The 23411-nt window shown below is 43.3% G+C and overlaps 1 protein-coding gene across 1 annotated transcript in view; it reads right to left on the bottom strand.

Moving 5' to 3' along the window:
* Nucleotides 1-23411, bottom strand: part of adgrb2 (adhesion G protein-coupled receptor B2) — a 247813-nt gene that overhangs the window by 32192 nt on the left and 192210 nt on the right. The window lies entirely within an intron of this gene.

Genomic DNA, 23411 nt, shown 5'->3' with positions numbered 1-23411 from the left:
TGATGACTGAATTTTTCAGTTTTGATTGAACTCATCCTTTAAGTTTCAAAGGACAAAAACATGCACACATGGATGGTTGGCATCATTCTGTTTTTTTTTTTTTTTTATTTCGCCTGCCTCTTTCTAAAATATGCAAGTTCATCTCAAGATCCTCGTAAGATCTTTATGGAGCTCACTTGGCACCATTTGACAGTTTTTGCGAGCATCAGAGGCAGATTGGTGTGGCACAGCTAACCTCTCCTTGCAACGGAAAAAAAAAGCTGTAAGCTTACGGCTTCTGACATCGCTACACGCGGATTCTAGTTCTTTTGGCCGGAAGGTTCAGTTGTCTAAAACTGTGTCGAGGGTTGAGATGTGTCAACATCTCTTTGAGCTCTGTTTACAGTGTCACCGCTTTCTGTCACTGCTCCGGCAGTCGCTATTTCTGACTTCTGTGCACCTTGAAACACTCAGGAGCCAGAAAACATGTTATGCTACCATGACAACCAGTGACTGTGAGCTAAGCGTGGTGATTACACACCACGCTTAGCTGCGGTATAACTGTAATTGTAAGCATTACGCATTAAGCTTGATATGATGATGTTGGTGTTTATGGGTTTGATTGTTTTGACACACTTGAAAATGTTCAAATAAAAATGCAGTTAATATGAAAGTTTCCTTGTTTTCATGGATAAAAATGGTCAATAAAAAATAAAAATATAATACAAAATTATAATTATATGCTTCAACTGTCTTAAAGGCATCCCATGAAGAGTCCCCCACCCACTTTGGAAGCCTCAGTGTTATAATATGGTGTATTACAGTAATACTCTGGTGAAATGACTCAGTGATCATTAGAGAAACTGATATGGGAATGAAATGAGTCAGCCAAGTCATGTTTATTCATAATAAATCATCGCAGTCGCTCATAATTTCCCTCAGACAGGGTTGCTGCTCATGATCCTTTCACAGTGGGAATTGTGTAATGTTCTTATTTGAATACTTTTTAATGTTCATTCTACTTTTACTTTGGCCTATTTCCTATTTACACATGCTACAGTCTGACTTAATCTTTTCTCTTTATAGCCAAATGCATTAAATGTCTAGAGACTCCCTGAGAAGTCAGATCTAACATCAGAGGTCACAGGTTTGAGACTGAGTGACTGAAACATTAACATATAAAAGACAAAATACCCAAACCAACTGGCTGCATTTTGCTTCAGGATGTGTTGCGATATTTTCCCAACGACGACGACATTTCTATCTGCCATGCATCGTTTCAAAACTGCTTTTCCACAGCCATCGCAGGTGCATGTGTGTGAGATACACTATGTGAGCATGTGCTGGCGTTGTGATATACATCACCTGGAAGAGTGTTGAGCGGCGGTCAGTGATGGCCAGCACTGCTGACATCCAGGTCAATGCTAACAGAGGAAGAACCACGCAGGAACTCCACAGAGAGGCCCTGTCAGGCAGAGAGAGGGAGAGAGAGAGAGAGGCAGGGAGGGGGAGAGGAGAAGGAACAAGGGGTTCAGTCTCAAACCAGACCAGCCAGCTCTGGTGAGTCACATAACTCCACTTCTCTCTCTCAGACACACACACACACACACAAACACACACACACAGATCTGTCATAGGTTCGGTGGTGGGTAATCTGAAGCTGATTGGCACACTGAGGTTGCTATCAGACTTAATATTCTCACTGGAAGATGAGGTGTAATCATGTAGATAGTTATGAGACTGACGATTGCTCGCAATTACATGGTTGATGCACACTAAGTGTTACGCTGGTGGACTGTGAGACAATATAGGCAGAGGGTGGACGACAGGCCATTGACAAGTCCTGACTAGGGGTTCTATGAGGAGTAAGTGTGTGTATGTGTGTGCATGTGTGTGTGTGTGTGCATCTGCAACTCAATGGAATCAGACAGCAATTTAAAATGTTCATGCTCTTTGAGCTCATATCCATGGTTTTATGAACGTCAGCCTTAAAGGCGGACAGCTCTGTCTAGCTACGCTGAGAAATATGCACGTCTCTTCCGAGCTGCATGGCCGAAGGCGAGGAATAAACGAGAATATAGAGCAATAAAGGCCAAAGCTACGCTCTGCTTGTCGAGGTGTGAAGTTTTGCAGCTGTACTGGACTACGGTTTTAATCCCACAACATGTGTCAGTGCAGTGACAGCCTACAATTTGCGTGAAAAGACACACTCTAACACTGCAAGTGTACCTCGTCATTACATAATAAGTGTTTTTTAATAAGCTGTTATATTTCAAAGTGCTGCAGAGTCATTTGGGAGAAAAGAGATGTGTGGAAAGCTTGGAACTGCTTTGTGACAATTCTTAAATGTCTCATTATCATTGGGAAATAAATTCCCAAGTCTCTAAAGCTTTATCAGGACACAAATAGACTGGGCTCACTATATCATACTGCTACAGAGAATGGAGTAATACTAGCAACATGTTCTACTTCAGCAAATAATACCGAAATTACACAGCACAGACTGTTTGATTATGGCTTGTCACTGAGGATTTCTAAGAAGATAAGAAGATTATTTGAAGGACCTTCTCAGAAAATAGTATTCTGCACGCAGCAAGAAAGAGAGCAGTAATGTAATATAAATAGCCACATCTAATAATAGGGTCTATATGAATTCAGCAGAGTTGAAGCGAAGCTGTGTGAAAAGAAGTCAATAATGACCCCGCGTGCTCCCAGTGACAACACGAAAACGGATACAAACTTGTTACTGCAAACAGGCAATCTCATCCCATTAGCATCCAATCACAGCGTCCAATCACGGCGTCCAATCATGCGGCCGCGCAACTAAGAGCAGAGCTGCTGCTTTAAACAGAGTGCTCTTTCCAAAATAAACACAGAGCCGTGATGGATGATTTGCACAAGGATGCTGTGAAATATACACAGGGTTGTTTGGTAACAGTAAGACGAGAGGAGGGTCTTTCATTAACAGACCGGCTGCACTGAACGCGAAACCATGACAACGCACCTCTTACTCCGAGAGCAAACATGCAGTCTTAAAAAAAGAAACCGGCCTTTGGTCTCGTTCTTGCGACACTCTCTAAAATGTCAGCACTCAGCGGGAGACGCAGGTGGGAAGTATGTTAGATTCTAAGATCAGAGAGGAACGTATCACACACAGGAAGTGGTGTTGGAAAGACACGTAATTGCCATACATGTAACGCTTTCTCGTTTAAGGGACACCTACCGTGATCCTGAATGAAATCTAATGAGGCTTTTGTTGCATAATTTGACTATTGTTTGCTGATAAGAATGAAATGTAGAAGATATAAGTCATTTTGTATCGTGCATGCATAAAGTTGAGAAATTTTCCGAGAAGCAGAATAAAGACAAGAATGACACAAATGGGCCAAGCTTTTTTTTCTGACTTTTAGTCCGTACGGCGTGACTAAAAGTTCCAAAAACACTGAATGAATTGCATTTCCCAGAATGTAACTCGCTGAATTTGTATCCACCGAGCCTGAGTCGATATACTATGTTAGCATAATTATTTTCTCACAATTGATAAAGCTCCCTCCAGAGCTACAAAGGACATTATAAAACCATTTTCTCAGAATGTCGAACACTTAGGAAACGCATTTCTTCACTGGAACTCGTAGTTGAAATGCTTGGAAGAGAGACATTTTAAATATCTGCAGCTTCAGGTGGTGGAAGAGCGATGATGGCTCACCTCAAAAGATGAAATAATGAGAGTGAGAACGTTTAGGCAATTTCAGTAAGGTGTTCCTGACACTACACTGCCCTGATGTGTTAAGCCTCTGCGATTCTGCATTACAAATAAGGTAAAAACAAACCTGACAAAATGATGCACAAATACTGTCTGACACAGGTCAGGTTTGTTCTGTGCGACCGGAGGAAAATACGCTTCGGATCAAAACATGTTCTCATTAAATAGTGGCGGCTTGCAGTGAAGGTGTTTTTTTTCTCCTTTCATTAGTTTGTTTTTGTATCCAGACGAGTCACAGTGTCGTCCTGCATCATTACAGACAGCCAGAGATTAAAAGGATGGAGGAGTGAGAGAGAGAGAGAGAGAGAGAGAGAGACAGAGAGGACGATGGAGAGAGGATGGCGGAGAGTAAAAGACAGAAAGAGAGAGACAGAAAGATGAAGATGGACTAACATGGCGCTGCTGGCAGTCGCGCTGGACATAGCGGTGCTCGAGATCACGCCACACTTGGAGCATTTCAGGAGCAGTCGGCTACGCGCCTCCGCTGGGACACTTTAGGACATGTGAACACACACACACACACAGACACAGATATACACACAACCATGTGGGGAGGAGGAAAGGGGGAGTGAGGGGGGTGTGGTGGAAACACATGTTCCAGTGATGGTGACAGGTGAGTGTGCAGGTGTCACAGTTGCAAAAAAAAAAAAAAAGAACCAAAGGAAAGAAAAAAGTGGACACGACAAAGAGAGGGAGGGGAAAAGAAAAAAAGGGGTAGGGGGAGGGGGGGGAGAAAAGAAAGAAAGGCAAATTAAAACCAGATCTTGAAAAGTAGCAGCAATGAATAACAGTCAGAATACAAAGATTGATCCAGAGCAAGTAGAGAGAACGTGAGAGACGGACATTGTAATGTTACAGCAGAGTCATGTGGATCACAGGGACACAGACAGGAAATACAAAAACCATCTTAATGGACTGCAAGTGTAGTGCAAGTGTGTGTGTGTGTGTGTGCGTGTGTGTCATTTTTGTGTCCATGTGACCGTGCACAATGAAGCTTTATGGGAGTGTAGAGGAAGAAAAAGACTCCTTCGGTTGTTTACTTACAGTTGACTACTCACATGGAGAGAAACTGTGTGTGTGTGTGTTTGTGTGTGTGTGTGCATATATATATATATATATATATATATATATATATATATATATATATATATATATATATATATATATATATATATATATATATATATATATATATATATATACATATATTGCAAGTGGAGAATGATGGGGCCATGCGCGGGATATGCTACATTAGCGTCCCATCACAGCTCATTGCCTTAGTGCCAGCCACATCCCCACGGCTTCACAAGGAAATACTTTATGCTAATGACAGCCTGTCCTGTTAGCAACACTACCGACCGCTGTGTGCAGGAGTGCTCGGATACGTGTGTGTGCTTTTGAAACACTTCTGAGAATCTGGGAGGAAATGTGCTTAATTCTCAGAGAAGACTAAGAGCTTTGGCTGTGACAAAGAAGGGTAAATCTGTTTGCGTGTGTGTGTGGGATTGTTTGCACACATCAGCTGATTTAATCTCAGTTGCATCACCAGGTAACAAAAGCTAATCGCCCCCCCCCCCCGGGGAGAGACAATCTCTGCCTGCGTTAACCCTTGCAGCGATACACAAGTGATCAATTTCAATTTGCGCGGGAGGTAGATGTCTGAGGAAATGAAATGAGTGAGAGACAGAGGAGTGTAAGAGAGGAAGAGAGAGAGAGAAAACAATGGAATCAAGTTATTAAGGTATGGAAATGGAAAACATGGATTTGGCTGCAAGAGCTGAGGAAACCTCCGCGCACAGGATTAGTGAAGATTATGAACAGACGCCAATAACTGTGTTAACAGAATTAATGGTGTCGGCGGATGCATATGCATGCACGTCTGTTATGTATGCATACTATATATCCTGTTTGCATGTTTGTCCGGGGGAACAATGGATAGAAATCTAATAGGATTTCAATAGTGCATAAGATTCCATCCTCATAATCCTGGTGTTTACAGTATGTAATTAGGATTCCATCTTCCATTGATTTCCACATCAACCCTGTTCATCTATGTCACGTAAAAACCGAGGTAAATAGATGGAGACTGGAAGTGAAACGCTGATAGATTTTCGCAAAGCAACACAACAGATGTCTTGTCGTTTTTGTCGCTAAAATTGAATTGCGTTTTTTTGATCATGTTTTTTCCGGAGGCGCAGGTGCACGAGTCGGTGTGTGTTCAGAGACCCCTGAAAGCGGCTCGAGTTAGTCGCCGTGAGAATGTTGTCTCCCCGAGTTTGTGTCTGACAGAGGGGAAAATGTATTTAATGCAGCAAATTTGTCAGCGGTTTCCACCAAGAACGGAGTGGATGGATGAGTAAGGAGTGTGTGTTTTGTGTGAGTGTGTGTGTTTGTGTGTGTGTGTTGATGTATTTTTGTGTGAGGGTTTAGGAAGTTTTGACTTACCCCGCTCGCTGCTTTTTAGACTTGTCTGAGATGCCGTCTCGAGACATGAGCTTGTTGAACACGACGATTCCAATGAGCATATTCACCTGAGAGAGACAGAGAGGAGAGTTTGATCAGGATTGTCGCAGCTGTTGCCGGCAGGGATTCAATCTGTGCACTTTGTAACAGTTTTTCTATATTTTAGTTTCTTAATGCTCCCGCTGATTGAGGGTGACTCTTTAATTGTCCCGGAGACCCACAACTGAAAGTGACAGTGATTTTACTTCCAGAGCTCCCAGGCAGAGGAGTTTTAACCGTATCTCAATCACATTTTACACAAAGTACACACAGATTTCCTGGCAGGCAGCTATTACCTTCAGTTTTTAAAAAAAATGTTCAAAATGACACTCGTAACAATGTGGAGGAGGAAGTGAAACATCATTTTGAAACCATTTACACAACAGCATCCCAACTTTACACACACATTTGCGAATGCCATGATCTTTGGTTGTGATTGGTGCTATGTTATGACAATGAATACATAGAAATAATGCATCTGTTATTTAAATGATACACATTTAGCTTTACATTTCACCAATTCATCCAAGGTTTTAGGATTGAGAAGTGGTTTTTCTTCTCAGATTCCTCTGATGGTGGCAGAATTGCCTCCGGCCACTAGCGGCAGTTCTGAGCGCAGCGACGTGGAGAGATACTGGGCCAATAATAAAAGCGCTTATAAACAAACAAAGTCACGTTTACATGTTCGCCAAATCCTGCTGTGTGTATCCTTGAGGTCTAACAAACATGTTGAATGTATTTCTTTCCTCATAAAACACTTAGAAACATTGTAGTTGTACATCCATTATCAGTCTTCTTCTTCACTGCTGCTGCTGAAACAATGCCGCTTGTCACCAGCTGCCAATCAAAGTTTTTGGATCCGACAGCTGCGTCTGAAGTAATGTCCACTTATATTTACATATATTGACACTGTCACCTATTCTACCAAATCTATAACCAGTTCTTATAAATCTTCAATTCACTGATATGAAAGTCACCACTAGGGCTGCACAAAAAATCGTTAACGAATCGCGATCTCGATTCACACGTACACGTGATCTCATTTCTACACACAGCGATTCTGAAGCATTTTATATCTCGAGCTGAATCACAAACAAATGCTCCTATTTTCTTCCCGGATTTTTTGAAGCGCCCCCAAACGCAGCACTGCCGCTGCCTCCTCCCTCAACCTGTGGTAAAGCGTCTTCACAACACGTGATTCAGTGGAGGAAGCCCGCCTGCAGTTAGTGTATGGAAGGAGTGAGTGAGAAGCCGTTGTTAGACGGGGCAGCAAGCCGCCAATCTGCCCGTCCTTTTGGCGGCTAGGTCCGCGGTTTTACCCTCCGAGGCGGCAAATCGGCGGACCAAAACAGACCCCTGATTTGCCACCCTGGAGGGTACACTTATATCCGCCTTGCCTGCTGGATGTGCCACTCGACAGCTGCTGAGATCCGGGAGATGCTAGCGTCTCCTGGATCTCTAGCTGTATGGTTGTGTTAGCTTGTTGTTGTAGCCACAAGCTAGGAACGGTCGCTACTTTCAAACTAGAAGCCCCCCGCTAAGAACCCAGTTCTAAACTCCAATGGGGTGCAATGTAAAGCTCTTATTTTGAAGACAAATTCGTTGTCAACTGCTCACAGCCCAACTTCGGGCTTCACGTCACATCACATGTTTACGCCTACCTCTGAGGCGGCTTTTGGAAAAGGAGGATATATTACGCCTCCGTTTTAGAAAGCCGATCACAGCAGCTATCACATATCACCTAGCTTAAGATACGGCCCCAATAAACACAGTATAACAGGAGGTATTGAAGGATACCCTCTCATCTTGGAGACTAATTTTTTTTTTACTTTTGTAAAAATCATTTCTCATCCAATGATAGAACTTGAACAAAACAAAAAAAAACATGGCTTTGGCAGAGGCATAGTAGTATGCCTCTGCCAAGAGTTTTTTTTGTTTTGTTTTGTTCAAGTTTATCAGTGCAATAAACATTTTGTGAAAAAAATCGTGCCAGAGAATCGTGATCTCAATTCTAAGCAAAACAATCGTGATTCACATTTTTTCCAGACTCGTGCAGCCCTAGTCACCACACAGTTTTTCGTTTTCTATTTGTGGTCACTGATGTAAAATTAGGAAAAAAAAAAAACAAACAAAAAAACACCAGTTGCTTTTTATCTTGGCTTCTCTTACTAATGAGGAGCCCGTAGCTAAGCCTGCCAACTATCTGGCTATAGTGTCCCAGTGACACACACCTATGCACACACAGACCTGAGCCGAGGCTTGCCACATGTAAACCTTCCACTCTGAATTCCTGCCCATATGGGAGATTTCTAATCCCACGTGTTCCTTCTAATCCTGATTTCCGACATTCATCCGTACTCTTTCTTCCGCCCTCTATGTGTTTCTCTGCACAGCCTCTGTGTTGTTATTCATCTGCCCGCTTTTCTGATGTCAGCGGAGAAGTGCAACAAATGACATTCATGCTCCAGTACATACCTGTGTCATCTACCTTATCACCTACGCCGAATGTCTGCCTTGATCCCTTCCTTTATCTGTCACCAAGAGCTGCTTATTTTTAGGCAGAAGAATGCGATAGATTCAACACACGGATACTAAAACATCTCAACAAAGGAGCTGAGTGGTTGTGGAGTTAATTCTGACTTTCACGGGGTCAGTTGAATTCTCTGATTTCACAAAAAAGCCAGATTTGTACCTTTGTTCCATCTACAGTGCATTTGGCAGCTTTTGCAATTTACTTAAAAAAACTCACCCTGTCTGATCTCCTTTCCCCTCAATAGTGTGTTGCTGCTGACAACTGCCCAGGATGTGCCAGACTGTGAAAGCGCCATTGTCATGCCAGTCATGCCTGGCCCCAGCTCCGTGAGTCAGCATCATCCTGTTCTGCTATTTGCCCAAGGCCAGGTTCATTAATTAGAGAAGAGCCCTGTGGGAAGGTCTGTGTTTCTCTGCCCGACGTCCCACTCTCATTACAGCTGTTTGTTAGAGAGGGGCCTCGGCAACAACACCAGGGGGCCGGGGACCATTACACAGCAGCTGGGGTGTGGAGTCTACATCGACATTGTGGAGGCAGAAAGGGTGGAGATTTGGAAACTGTCCAAGAAACACCAGGCAGACACCGACACACATCCTTTGAGGATAACTGTCCTTTGATTTCACGTGATGGATCTGATCTCTGAGACCCAAAACGCCTAACCTCTCTTTTCTTCCGCTGTATGAATGGTATCATTATGCATTTATGGAGATGAAGCGACAACCTCACTGTTTTCTAAGTAAGCACCGGAAGCAGCCGCATTAGCACAACAATGAATATTCAGCACTATACAACCCCGTGTTGACCGGCGTCCCAAACGGCAGCTTGAAGAAACTGTCAATCTGCCACTCTCTTGCCATGAAATGACTTAAAAAAAAAAAAAACATGCCTATCACTCCGCACACCTGTGATGCGTTCTGATCCATGCCTCCTTCCTGACACTTAACACACGGCAAGTGTGCAAAGCAACAGGACGAGCAAATATCACAGACAAACACAACAACAGCAGCCGCAGCCGCAGCCGCAGCAATTACCGAGCCGAAGTTAAGTCCCCCCATCCAGACTTATTAAGCTTAGCGGTGGAAATATCCACCCAGGGATTCATTTAGGAGGGAATAAAGTAACTCTAGAAACAGCCACATTCAGCCAGCGCCAAACAACAGATGATTAAAACACCACTGAGATGAAATCAATGCACTCAATTTGCAGAGGCGCGGCGCGACAATCTAAAGCTGTATCTGTTGTTGTTTTGTAGCAATTTGCAAACAAAAACAAAGGAAGTATCATTATGACGGGGTGCACGGCGCTACACACATTTATATCGGAAAGGAAAAAAAAAAAAAGCATAATTCAGTGACTCATACTGCAAAAGTAAACATAAGAGTGAGATTTGTGGCTGCAGGGCTAAAATTCAGGCCAGGCATTTGTTTGCTCTTGTCTGCTGGAATATATTTAGAGTTTTTTTATTTTTTTTTTCTGGGCTGACATTTTAGACTCAAGGATCAAAGTGCTCGTCTCATCATTTTGTCGTGGACACCCCCGAGTGTGAATGCTCATAAGTGCATGAAGGGAGTGAAAGGAAGAGGGAAATCCTCCGAGAGCAGCTGCTTTAAAGCCCTTAGCTCAGAGGCTAACGTAGCGAAGTATTTGTAGAATTATGCAATGTGAGCGGTGAGGGGAGGGGGACCTTGACGAGGGAGAGAGTGTGTTGGACCGGACTCACCAATACAATGACAGCGGCGGGCCCGACGAAGGCGTACAGCAGACCGCCCTCCAAGGACAACCAGCAACTACAGGAAGAGAAGAACGGAGAAGAGTTTTCAGCTCAAAGTCACAGAGCTAAAGGCGTTGTAAAATATCACCTCATCACATTTCAGGTCTCACATTTCACTCGCTGTGAAGTACTTATCCACACCAAGTACACAACCGATTAAGGATCACATTTACTTGCATTGGTGAGGATGCAGCAGCAGTTTCGGTGGGTGTTTAAGTGCCCGTTTCTTTAAATATTGCCCTCAGTGTTGAGGCAGTTTATCGTGTACATTACCTAAAAAACATATCCTCAAACTGTAAATGGTCTTGTGAAATTTCATTTGCCGTGAAAGCAACCGAGCCTTAATGACATTAAACGTGTCCTCCGGTGATGTCATCAGCGCGTACTCCAACCCGTCTGTTTGTCTTAATTGCAGCTCAATAAAAAGGAGGATGAGGAACACACGGCCTGGAAAGCGCACAATGCAGTCCTCCCATTAATGAGATGGTAATTAACGTAAGAGGGAACACATTTGTAAATATGTTTTTAAATGTGTTTTCATTGAATCAATTAAACCATTGACCGGCTAAGGGAGCCCAACAGTAATTGTCAATAGTGCTGTTTAAATGTTGTGCTCCAGTGCAAACACAACAAGCTTTACACATCCCACACGGCTGTTGAAATGTCCTGATGTCGGACTCAACATAAATATTACACAAGCACTACATTTGACTGCCCACAAAGCTGTTGCCACTCTGACAAGTGTAGATACACATTTGCTCAAGATACCTTTAAAAAAAACATGTGAGGACTCACTCAAAGGGTCCTAAAAACTCAACTAACCCTAACCCCTAACCCACCAGCTCCTCACGTCATCCTTAAACTAAGTCCAGCATAAATGAGACATTTTCTGTTCAAGTCAGAAAAGTTAAAGGAGAACTTCGGTCGATTTAAACATGCAGCTTCATTGCTCAAGCTACCCTTGACTTGCCAGTACCGGAGACGCAAACACATTTGGTCCAGCCATTACAGAGCGGAACGGAGACTTAGCATTGAACGCTAACAGCATGGGGTCAGAACTTTACACTGTGTTTTAAGCGTCTTAACATGCTCCACATCTCACACCAAAAGGTATGCAACATCAGCAGACACCTTAGCACACAGCACTGTAGCGTGTATGACTCAAAATGAATAAAAAAGTAGTTAAAATAGTGTGTTTGAGCAAGCAGCTACTTACCTGTTTGTTGACATCCGTGTGTTCCGGTAGCTAGACCAAACTAGTATATCCATCGAGTGTGCACTTAACAGGCTTAACAGGCTATTGTAAGGCTCATGGCTCATGACAGGCTGTTACATGGACATGTACATTATGAACAGAAACACGAAAATGCTGGAATACGTTTCCGTCTCCGCCAGTGAGCGAGTAAGCGCACGCTCGACAGATTGACTAGTTTGGTCTAGCTACCGGAACACACGGATGTCAACAAACAGGTAAGTAGCTGCTTGCACAAACACACTGTTTTAACTACTTTTTTATTCATTCTAAGTCATACACGCTACAGTGCTGTGTTGTAAGGTGTCTGCTGATGTTGCATAACTTTTGGTGTGAGATGTGGAGCATGTTAAGACGCTTAAAACACAGTGTAAAGTTCTGACCCCATGCTGTTAGCGTTCAATGCTAAATCTGCGTTCATGGAGCTCTGTAATGGTTGGACCAAATGTGTTTGCGTCTTCGGTACTGGCAAGTCAAGGGTAGCTTGAGCAATGAAGCTGCATGTTTAAATCGACCGAAGTTCTCCTTTAATCTCACATGAGAGATGTAAGATGTTGTCTTTGTTGCTCATTTGGTGATGAATATTTAAAGTTAGAGAGAAATACTTTTTGAAACTCAGTTTTCAGGGGCTTTAATGTATCTTTAATAGAATCTTGACAACCCCCCCGTTAAAACTGGCATCAACAACATTGTCTTGTGCCAATTCAACGTGCAATCGAGATGTGAATGTAACTGAGTACATTTACCAAAGTAATGTACTTGAGTATAAATTCTATTTAATTGTGCTTTAATTTTTAGTTTGAAGCAAGTTTTTACTGCTCCCTCGCTTACTTAGTTTTTCATAATGTTGTCTAGTGATAAGCATTTATCTCCAAGTTTTTGATATTGAACGTTTCTGATAAATTCAAATTATAAAGTCCGTCTGTTGGGAAAATGATCATATTCTTCAAAAACCCTCTTGTAAATATCTCGCGTATTTGCCTGACTCTCTCCTGTTATTGTTGCATCCTAAGCTGCTGTAACAAGTGAATTTCCCCTGTTGTGGGATAAATAAAGTCTATCTAATCCAATCAGATCTAATTAGCTCGTAAAAATCATCCCATTGTGCCTCTTCAAGTTCATGAAATGTTGACTTAGTAGAAATACATGGTTCTGATACAATAGTGACGCCACACACACATGACGATCTTATAGAGTATGTGAAGCATGGCAGTATTCAAATAAGCTCATCCGTTAACATTTACAGCGGTAACATGCAACATACACATTAAAGCAGCAGATATGTTCATCTGAAAAGTGAGTGAGCAGAGTGAGAGCTTGACTTTTAATGGTCTGAGTAAATTCTGCAAGATTCAAAGCAGAAGCTGGGAGTATGTTCACAGTGTTTTAATTTCATTTCAGTAAAGAATCTGACTACTTTCTCCACCACTGCTGACATGTGTTCTGCATTTCACCAAATGCACGCTGAAATAGCCTCCAGTCCCCCCGTGACACCGAATATGGATGGATATTTTTAGATTTTGGCTGGATAGGTGGGTGTGTGGGAAACGGACTGTTTTGTTGAGACAAATAACGTGAAAAATAGATTCAGAGCTCATTCGTCTGTTTATAGCAGAGCCTCCGCTGGATGAATCGATGAGCACCTCTGGCAAGTTATAAAATAAAGTTGTATGAAAATACACTTCTGTGAGAAAGACGTAAGCTTAGAAAACCTTCGGGACAAAAGGGAAGATAGACTATTTGAAAAGGTGAAGATAAAACTCGCTTTGAATGGTAAGCAGCTAGGGCAATAGATGGTGCCGTGCCTCAAGTCCGTCCAAACACAAAACAGACATAAAAAAAAAAAAAAAGAAAGACAGACAAAGGGAGACATGATTTGTGCGAGGGACGGGTCGGGAGGTTGTACTCACTAGCTGGCTGTGCCGTAACCTCTGGCTCTGGTGAAACCCACTGACACCGCTACAACTAGGGCTGGAAGACCTGCAGACAAGCACAGAGAGAAGGATCAAAAGGGTGAGACGCAGGATAAAAGGAAGTCACGGTGACGATGAAGCATGTCGGCCCAATAGGATCCTCCAGTGTGAACAACTCCATATGTCTCTTCCCATTTAAATGCAAAGTAGCTATGCAATATCATGTAACATGTGCATGTGTGATTGAAACTGACTGCTGTGCTCTGTAGGTAAACCCCAGTGTTCCCTGACACAAAGCCTAGCTTTAGGCATTAACACTGGGCTTCGATTCCAGTTCTCTGCAGACACAGGAGGTCTGATTTAGCATTTAAGGACATTTTAGTAGCACTTGACACCCTCTGCGCATTATATGATCCACTCATGCAGCATGCCTGCACGCGTGGGTGTGGGCGAGTTTAGTTTAGTATAGGACGCGAGGAATGCGAGGTATGGCACGGGGCGGTCAATAAGTCACGGATTAATTAGCTAAATCGAGCAATTTGCGCGTGTCTGCGTGCGCGCGTGTGTGAGCGGGGAGGAAAGAGAGTGAGAGCGAGTGTCGCAGAGCGCATGCCAGAAAAAGAAGGAAATATGCTGGCCCCGTAATGAGCTTGGCGCTGAAATATTCATGTAATTAACAAAGCTGTGATTATGGCTGCAAATGAAAAGCAATTAGAAAAAGTCACATTAACATTAACAAATAAGATGGTGGGAAGCCAGGCCCGTCCACCAACCGGCGGACTTCCAATTAGACAACGACAACATCCATCCGACATCTACCGATACACGGTACAGTAAGCGGGCACCTTTACGTTAAGCGTGGACACTCGCGTCGCCGTTCTAACGCGGATCCCGCCGCACCATCAATCTCCTGTTTCCATGGCAACTGATTTCAATCACATAATTTTGGGGGGAAAAAATTGCGAAATGGACCCGGGGAGGATAAGTCGTTTGATCCCCTCCACTCTGCTCCACTGTTCTCACGCATTACATGTGCATTGGGAAGTGTGTCAGATAATTCCATACCGTCCAGCGCGTACCCAACACACACACACACACACACACACACACACACACACACACTGAGTCGGTATCTCTCTCTCTCTATCTGTGTGGCTATACTACAATCTTTACATTCTCCCTGCTCTGTATCAGGTAAGGGCATCAGTGACTTTGCAGATTAGACTGGTGGGATCAATACCAAGTGAAACGAACAGATGGGGTGTGTGTGTGTGTGTGTGGCCGGGGGGTGTGATGGCGGTGGGGGCTGTGGCTGTAATTTCTAGGGCTATCTACGAGCATCTTGCCAGCGTTATGTTGATGTAATCGCATGTTTTGATTACGCTCAAACACCCCCGGTGCCTGTTGCATCTGGTTCACATTGAGAGTGACAGAGTGACACAGAAGCTGGATGCCGTACAGCTGAATGGCACAAAGGAGTGATGTCAGCTCTACTCGTGTCGTACACTCTGACACCCTTTGTGGGTGTAATACATGTCTTTCAAGACCTTGAAGCAGCAAATAATAGCACGCCACAAAGATAAACAGGGCACAAATGATAGGACAGAAAATGGTTATTAGGATATTAGGTGTAATGCAGCCTACAATTTCAACACTGCGACATAATAATCTGTTACATTCTCATGTGAAAGAAAAAAAAAAAATCACCAATTGATGTCACTCAACAGCGGCTGATGCACACGCCTTCATTTGCTATGCTGAAAATCCTCTGGCAAAAGAGACAGTTTATATTTCAGATAGCAGCTACAGAGGACATGTACATTAGCAGCTAAGCGTTATAGCGAATGCTGCTATGATACTGAATTGTCTCTTCCAAATGCAAGTGCGGAAAAAAACAATGTGCTGGCATAAATTATTTACTGACATATAGTCTTTGGGAAATAACCTCAGCAATGTACCCTTCCAAGCACTGAGCAGCAGATGATGCTTATGAAGGCTGTTGCCAGACAGAAATAAATGACGTCATTGTGTGTGTGTGTGTGGGTGTGTGTGTGGGTGTGTGTGTGTGTGTGTGTGTCTGTGTGTGTGCGCAGGAAGTGTGGTGTAAATCTTTTCAGGAGCTACTATGCCAGAAATTGTATTTTTTTTATTTTTTTTTTATGATTGAAATGGGACTGAAACCACATACAAGAAAAATATGACTCCATATTCACTCCATATACATACTAATGAAGTAATTAGTGTTACAGTTGCTATCATGATTTGGTGAAAAAATATCATCCCCACCAAAAATTATCTTCTCTTCAGACAGTGAGTTACCTGTTGTACCCGTTATGCTAATAAGTAGCATTTTCGTGTTTCAGTAATAGAATGCCTCTGCTGGCATTGTTGGCTAACACTGAAGCTAACAAGTAATGAAGGAAAAGTTAGTTCATGGAATACATATATATCCACAGTCCCACAAAATTTGACGAGAAGCAACAACAAAACAGCTGGATGTGAACAATTTTTAAAAAGGTAAGCTCTTTACGCATATTATTTGTGTGCTTTGCGTGCAATGCTGACAATACTTTCAGTTTAGCATCTTCTTCTGTCAACTGTCTAAATCTTCTCCTACATGTTAGCTAAAATCATTTCGTGTTAACGCCATCATATGTTTTGGCTGCTCAACTCCAGCTCAATCCAGATTGCATTTCAGTGAGCGAGAGAGTGCAGCTTCAGCTCCGCAGCAGAGAGCACGGGTGGTTGCAATAATGTCAAGCGAGCAAAAACACTGCAGAGTGACCAGCTCTGCTCAAATGGCCCGAATTTGAGAAAGACAACTGTGGAGAAGAGTGGGTCATTTTTATTTCCACTGATGGGCCCTGTGTGGACCTGCTCACAGCAGCATTTTTAACAGCTAAATGTAGCTGAAAGTTATAGCTGCTGAAATTCATATATCTTTTTTTATGATATATGTTATAGTGTATAGAGTGTCAGTAACCCATGTCTCTGCTCCCCCTGCTCACGCAGTACAAGACAAAAGACGGTGAGCATGTTTACATGACCACAGTATTCCGATAATTGGGAGTAATCAGGTTATGATGATAATCTTATCTCACGTGTTTACATGCACCTTAGTAATATGATAATGGAAAAATGGGCTACATGTTTCAGTCAATTGATTGGATTTCTTTCCAATTACATGACGTAAAACTGTGTTTTCTTTTTTTCTTTTTCTGTCAACATGAATTCGCTCATCAAAATAATGCTCTGCTTCTTCGTGTTATGCGTATGTTGCAGAAAACGCGTCTGCTTGTGTTTGAACAACATTTACTGTTTTACACATTTGTAGATGTAAAAGCACAAACACAATGGATCAAGAGTATACAAGCGCTGAACGAATAGGAGTGTTAGGAAAAAAAACTAGGTGTGTTCATCGACTATCATGTCCCTGCAGACTAGTGTGTTAGTAGTAAAGCAGCAGGCTAGCTAGTTACAGTATGCTAGGTCACCAACTAGCCATGCGAGAAGTCTAACTGAGTCTCCAGAACCAACTCTTTCACAATGACAACCAGAACTTGTTTTTAAAACCTAAACGAAAAAGCCAGATGCAAAAATCAGACGGCAAGCCTCTGTGTGTGGTCATGTGTGTTGTTATGGACGCTCACCCCAGCCGAGGCACAGAAAACGCTTGCGGATGAGTCGTGACCTCATTTTGCCAATGACGGGCCAGGTAGGACTGCCACGCCTCTGTCAGCACCCAGCAGAAGGACGCCAAGAAGAAGAAATGCAGGAAGGCAGCGGTCACAGTGCAGAGGCCCTACAGAGGGAAGAAAACGCGGAGATGGAGAGAGATAAAACCACTGGAGATGATTTACAAGGAGGTTCTTTTGTGCGGTGTCATAATGAATCATCTTTAGGAAGATGCTCCAGAGGATAATGAAACCTCTGCAAAATACAGAGGACAAAAAGGGCTAAGAGGGACTCAGATAAAGCACATGGAGTTTAGAAGTAGTGTTCAACCCGGATCCGATGCGTTCTCATCTTGATCAATACTAACCATCGCACACTGCAGTCTTGCTTAGTACACAGAGTGCTTTGTGCCAAAGATGTCTGCCTTCCACTTTCAGAACTCCACTGCGTGAGCCTCGTCTACCGTTGAGCTCTGAGCTTTCTTCTTACGGTTTTGTTTCTGGGCAATCATAAAAGGCCCGGTCAAGAGCACCGTTACTGGGATCATAAATGCATCGACCGGGTTTACTTTGGAAAACCAGGTACTGTGCGTGGGGATAGAAAATGCCTCTGTGTTTCTCTGTGCACACAGCTCACCTTGCTAAGCGTTTGAGATTGCCCCACCAAAATCAATAAATTCGAGGCCAAGATGGAGAGGCAAAATTCACCAAGATGATGGATCGCTCCGAGCGTATATACCTGCAGAGGGGAGAGAGAGCGAGAGTGACAAACTTGTGAGATAAATATAAATGACGGATTGATGGACTGAACAAAATCTTTTTGGGCGCTGCAGAATCATTAGCCTGATTTGCCATCTGTCATGTGTGTTACCAGAATCCAACCACCACCCCCTGCAGTACTTGAACCATTTGTTCCTCATCAGGCCTCGGTGTAGTTTTGGCACAGTGCGCGGCAAACACAAAAGTGCACTTAATGCGTTGGTAGGGAAACCTGAGTAGTGATACAAATCACCACTGCACAGCTGAAGTGTGAGTGTAGAGTCAGGTGTGTACCTCCAGAAGGCAGCGTAGATTAGCAGCAGGATGAGCAGAGCGGTGCAGGAGACACCACAGCCCACCATGAGGGGCACAGAGGGCATGCTGGCAGGACCCATGTCCTGCAAGAGAGTGAAACAGAAGGAAGGGAAGAAGAAGAAGAAGAGGGGCGGAGAGGAGAATATGATGGTTAACAATTATAGCAAGGAATTATCCTGCAGTTGCGTGACAGAATCTAATGTTTCAATAATGTTAAAAGGTTTCCTATTATATTATGACCAGAAGACTACATGACTGTGAAAAATCAGCTTCTGTTATGTGATTTTTAGATCCAACCACCAGGGAAACCTCCCCTTTCACACTATATTGTCCATACTGTTCACCCTATTAAACTCTCTAAGGAAAAAAACCTGATAATCTATTTGTAACAAACGTATTTGAAGCTGTATGTCGGCCAAAAGCATGTAAAAAGCATTAAACAGGGGTCATTTTGATCATTTCGATCTTCACATGGTTCGGACAATCCTTGCCTTTGCTATGAGAAGGAGGTAGGCACGCATTTATACAGCAACTATAGCGCTGTTATAGAACTACCAATTACGGGCCTCTTACACTCCTCTTTTTCTTCGCTTGATTGGCAAAATTGCTTGGTAACCATAGAAATGAACAATTCCTGAAGCACGACTCGACTAAGCGACTACACCGTTAAACTTCCTGAACAAAACAGAAATACCACCGCTATCCAACTGTGAGTAATGGGTTCGAAGCGGGTTCCAGACAGGTTTCAAACAAGGGAGCTCAGAGCTACGAACTTAAAATGAAAACAGAGAGAATGACAGGCGACTGGATTACCTCCTGTTAGATTGGTTGCCTGTGCAGATCAGAGTCATTGTTGGCACATTTCCCGCTCTGCACTTACAGTATCTATTAACTCTTGCGCTTCCTCAGTCGTAATCCCCGCGGTAGCCCCTTTTAATTACAGCCTGCTAATTACATACAATTACCTTTAATTAAAATTACAAAAGTCTGTTAGATGGAGCTGGATAATAACACATAATTGCACTGTTCGGAACGTTGTTGTGCTCCAAGTGTGTTGACCGCTCTGATGTCTCCTCCAGCATCACCTGCAGTCTTTGTAATTGGAGTTACAGTTATGAAAATACTGTTACGCACAAAGTCTTATCCAGGCAACCAACCGTCAAGGTAGTGCATGCAGACCGGGGGAGCGCCTGTGCACCCATTTACCCTCATAGTATAATTTCACACGTACAAGGGTAAAAGCACTAGACCGTAGCGCATAATTAAATGATTTAGGGCAGGATGTACAGCCCACCGTTGCTTTGCCTATCTCTCTCGAGGTGAAGGATGAAGAACAGACAAATGAAGCTGCATGGAGAGCGTGCACCCCGCCGCGTCCCAAATGGGCTTAATGTTTGGCCTGCTTTTAAATCCTCAATCACACAATTTACCTCAATTTACCTCCTAGAGTGGTCGGCCTTTTCCCTTTCATCCCAAAGATTCATCGCGTGCCGCACACGCCGTCTTTTTTTTTTAACTGCGAGTAAGTACATGCTAGCACGCGGAGGCACGTCCGAGCAGATGTGCCAAGTGATTGAAATTCAGCGCTTTAAGCCGCGCGGATGTGCGTGTTGTCTATTCAAAGATGATCTAAAAGGCAGAGGAGAAAGCAGAGAGAAGACTTCAGAAAGTGAGAAAGAATGCAAACTGAAAAAGGAGGAGTAGGAGAGCGATTCAAGAGAGAGAGAGAGAGAGAGAGATGCAGTGGGAAGAGTTAAGGAAGAAAAAGCAAAGTAGGAGGAAGGAGAAAACAAGACAGAGAAGAACGAGCGAGAGTCAAAGCTTCCCTTTTAGTGGTTTTCCCTAGCCCATCAAAGGATGCCAATTTCTTCAGAGGAAAGCGGAATAGGCTGGAATACCAATATGTGCGAGCACACACACACACACACACACACACACTGAGAGGGAGCGGAGGTGAAATATAATCAAAACTGCCTCATAAGAAAGGAGAGACCCAGAGAGAAACAGGTGATCTGACAAGCATCTGCTTCAGAAAAGAAAAAAACAACAAAAACCAGAAGGCCTAGGAGGAGCGCGAGAGATGAGACAGACTCTGTGTGTTTGATAATGTATAGAGAGAAAGGTCGAAGGATACGGAGGCATTTGTGTCTTTTCGAGATGCGACGGATCAAACATGGAGGACGCACGAGAGACGACAAGCGCACCCTCCCGCGCGCAAAACTCCCACGGGGCGACTGCATTTCCTCCCGTCTCTTTTACTTTGCCTTAAATTAGTCCCCACCAGACAAGTGATGGAATGAATTACACTCTTACATGTAATTTACTCAATATACATCCACAAATTGTCCCTCAGCTCTTCATTGTGTCAATTTGTCTAACAGTGTTTTCTTAATTGCCGCGTTTAGGTTATGCGCGCATGATGAGATTAAGCGTCTAATTTCATAACGTGGAAGGATGCTACGGAGGAGGAAATGAAAACAAAAAAAAAAAAAAAAAAAAAAAGGAAACACCCACACGAACACCGGCACACACACACACACACACACACATGCAACACATTAGGCCTGAGGCTACAGTGCCACATAAATGCCCTGCTCTAAATAGATAGAGTGATATTATGATCAAGTTGGAGGGGGTGTGTGCTCGTGTTGAGTATGTGGGAGGAGAGAGAAAAGCACAGATTAGAAAGAGTGTGCCGAGGCTCTGCTGTATACGGCCGGGCTCCCCTGGGCAGCTTGGCTACCATGTGATGGAGAAGATAGCTATTTTCAGCTCAGGAAGTTTAACCTACTTATCTCCTCTCACCGACACTCCTCCTCCTTCCACTCCCACCTATCCGGCTACCTCCCTCCCTTTTCCTCCCACTCTGTGTCTCCCCTTCGTTCCCCACTTCCTCCCTACCTTTACTGCTTACTCATTCCTCAGCAGTGGGTCTCTCTCATCCTCCTTTTTCACCCCCTTTCCATTTCCATTCCCCCACACATTCTAGGGCCTTCCATCCAGTTTGATTTAATGCGCGTCCTTTGATTCATGTGGACTCCGCTCATGTATTGTGGTGTATTTTCAGCATGGTCGCCAGATGTAGACCAATTATCGTATTTGCACGATAATTTTGTGTTCTGTACAGTGTACAAACATAATGACAAAATTGCCTTAATTTACTATAATTTGACCATTTTATGATGCTAACATTAGTTGTTTTTTTTTGTCCACATTTCAGTTCATTTCCAGGCAAGATCAGGACAGCAAAATATATATCCCACGTCGCAAGCGACCCCTTTTATTAAGGATCTGTCGATGTGGGTATGTAGGCGTGTCAGAAATACTGTTTGTCTGCCACACACGTTATGACTTGTGTATGATAATTTCCCCCGAAATACTCTCATGTCAAGCCTCTTGTTGACATTTACTATCTGGCGACCTTTGTAGTGCGTCTCATTCAGTCGTCCAGTATGGGCTATAAAAATGCTATGTCTTTTGCGACATCCTGCAAAAAAAGGATTGTGGCCGTTGTTAAAACAGTGTGTACCTCCATGCTAACAGGATCGTGGCTGTGGTTAGGCAATAGGCGTATCGGTGGTTTAAGCTAAATCCTAATATCTGCATGCTAGTATGGTCACAATGACACTGTCAGAACATTCAGATGTTGAGCAGATGTAATGCATTCTGTTTTCTCCAGCTTGGTCTGGCCTGTTAGCCTTCGGTTTAATGCTGATACAAACCGAAAGCATGATGAAGCTGGTTGTCTGGTCACGCTTAAGTACTGGACAAATGAGAAACTACTTAAAGCTGGTATAATCAATATATCGTATATTAACATTCGGTCAATTAACCACCTGTATGTCAAAGGATTTGCTGGACAAACACTACAGGCAGCTTAATTATCGCTCTATTTTGGACTTCCGCTCAGGCGGTTCGTTGCACCCCATTATTGTGGTTTTGCGACCCGCAGCTTTACTGTTTTGGTTCGCTCTCACTGCTCTCGTCTCTGTTTATGGGAACAGCAAGGAGCTCCCAAAAGAACTCAGTGTGACACCTGTGCAGCACTGAATAGCAGACAAATTGGTTAACAAGTAGCTACTGGACCAAAGCTTAAAGAAAGATGACAATTAGACCTACACACATCAGCTGCAAGATGAATTAAAGCTATTATCGCTCTACATCGGCTAAACGCGTAAATTATCAAATTTAAGCTGACACAACTGTGTGTTGTTTTTGCAGCTGGAACGCGAAAAAGCCTGTCAAAGTTGCATGATTGTGATGCATCCATCCACAAGAACCTCTTCCCTTAGAGGTTTTGTGCAAAGTGTGTGTCTAATAACGTCAGGTTACTGCCGCTTTTGCTTTTAAAAGAGAACACGCATAAACTGCACAACAACAACAGGTTGTCTTCAGAAAAAGGTACATTTGGGGTTTTTTCTGGTGAGGCCAGTTTCAGACTCGGCTGTGTGTATTTTGTCCTGGTATTTACGGTAATTGATCATCACTCATGTAGTATGGCATTATTTTCCAGTGTCTCATCGTCAGGTGTAGGCTGTAAAAATGCCATGCCCCTAATGAAATGCCGAATAATTCTTGTGCAAGTACACACACGAGCCGACTGTGCCGGTGCGGAGATATAAAACTCTGTATCTTGCTAATCCAGCATTCCTGCTGTTCAGTTGCCTGTTTTGCTGCCACGGCACTAGGTAAATATTGCCTACGATGTGTTTCAACTGAATCAATCCAGCAGAGCCCCGAGGGTTCAACTTGACAGACACCAGCGTCACGACAAACCATAAGTCTCCTGTCGGTGTGTTGCAACCTAGGAGGGCTGACACAGTGACTTAAAATGTAAAGCCACCATATCAAGTGCAGGCCTTGTAATATGGTTGTTACTTACTATTGTATATATGTATATATATAGAAATGAAAGCAAGCTACTACAGCTACAATGGATCAAGGTGCATC

Source organism: Sparus aurata, chromosome 3, assembly GCF_900880675.1.
Source record: "Sparus aurata chromosome 3, fSpaAur1.1, whole genome shotgun sequence".
In the NCBI taxonomy this organism is placed as follows: Eukaryota; Metazoa; Chordata; class Actinopteri; order Spariformes; family Sparidae; genus Sparus; species Sparus aurata.
Note: the sequence above shows the minus strand (reverse complement) of the source record. Positions and strands in the feature narration are given on the sequence as shown.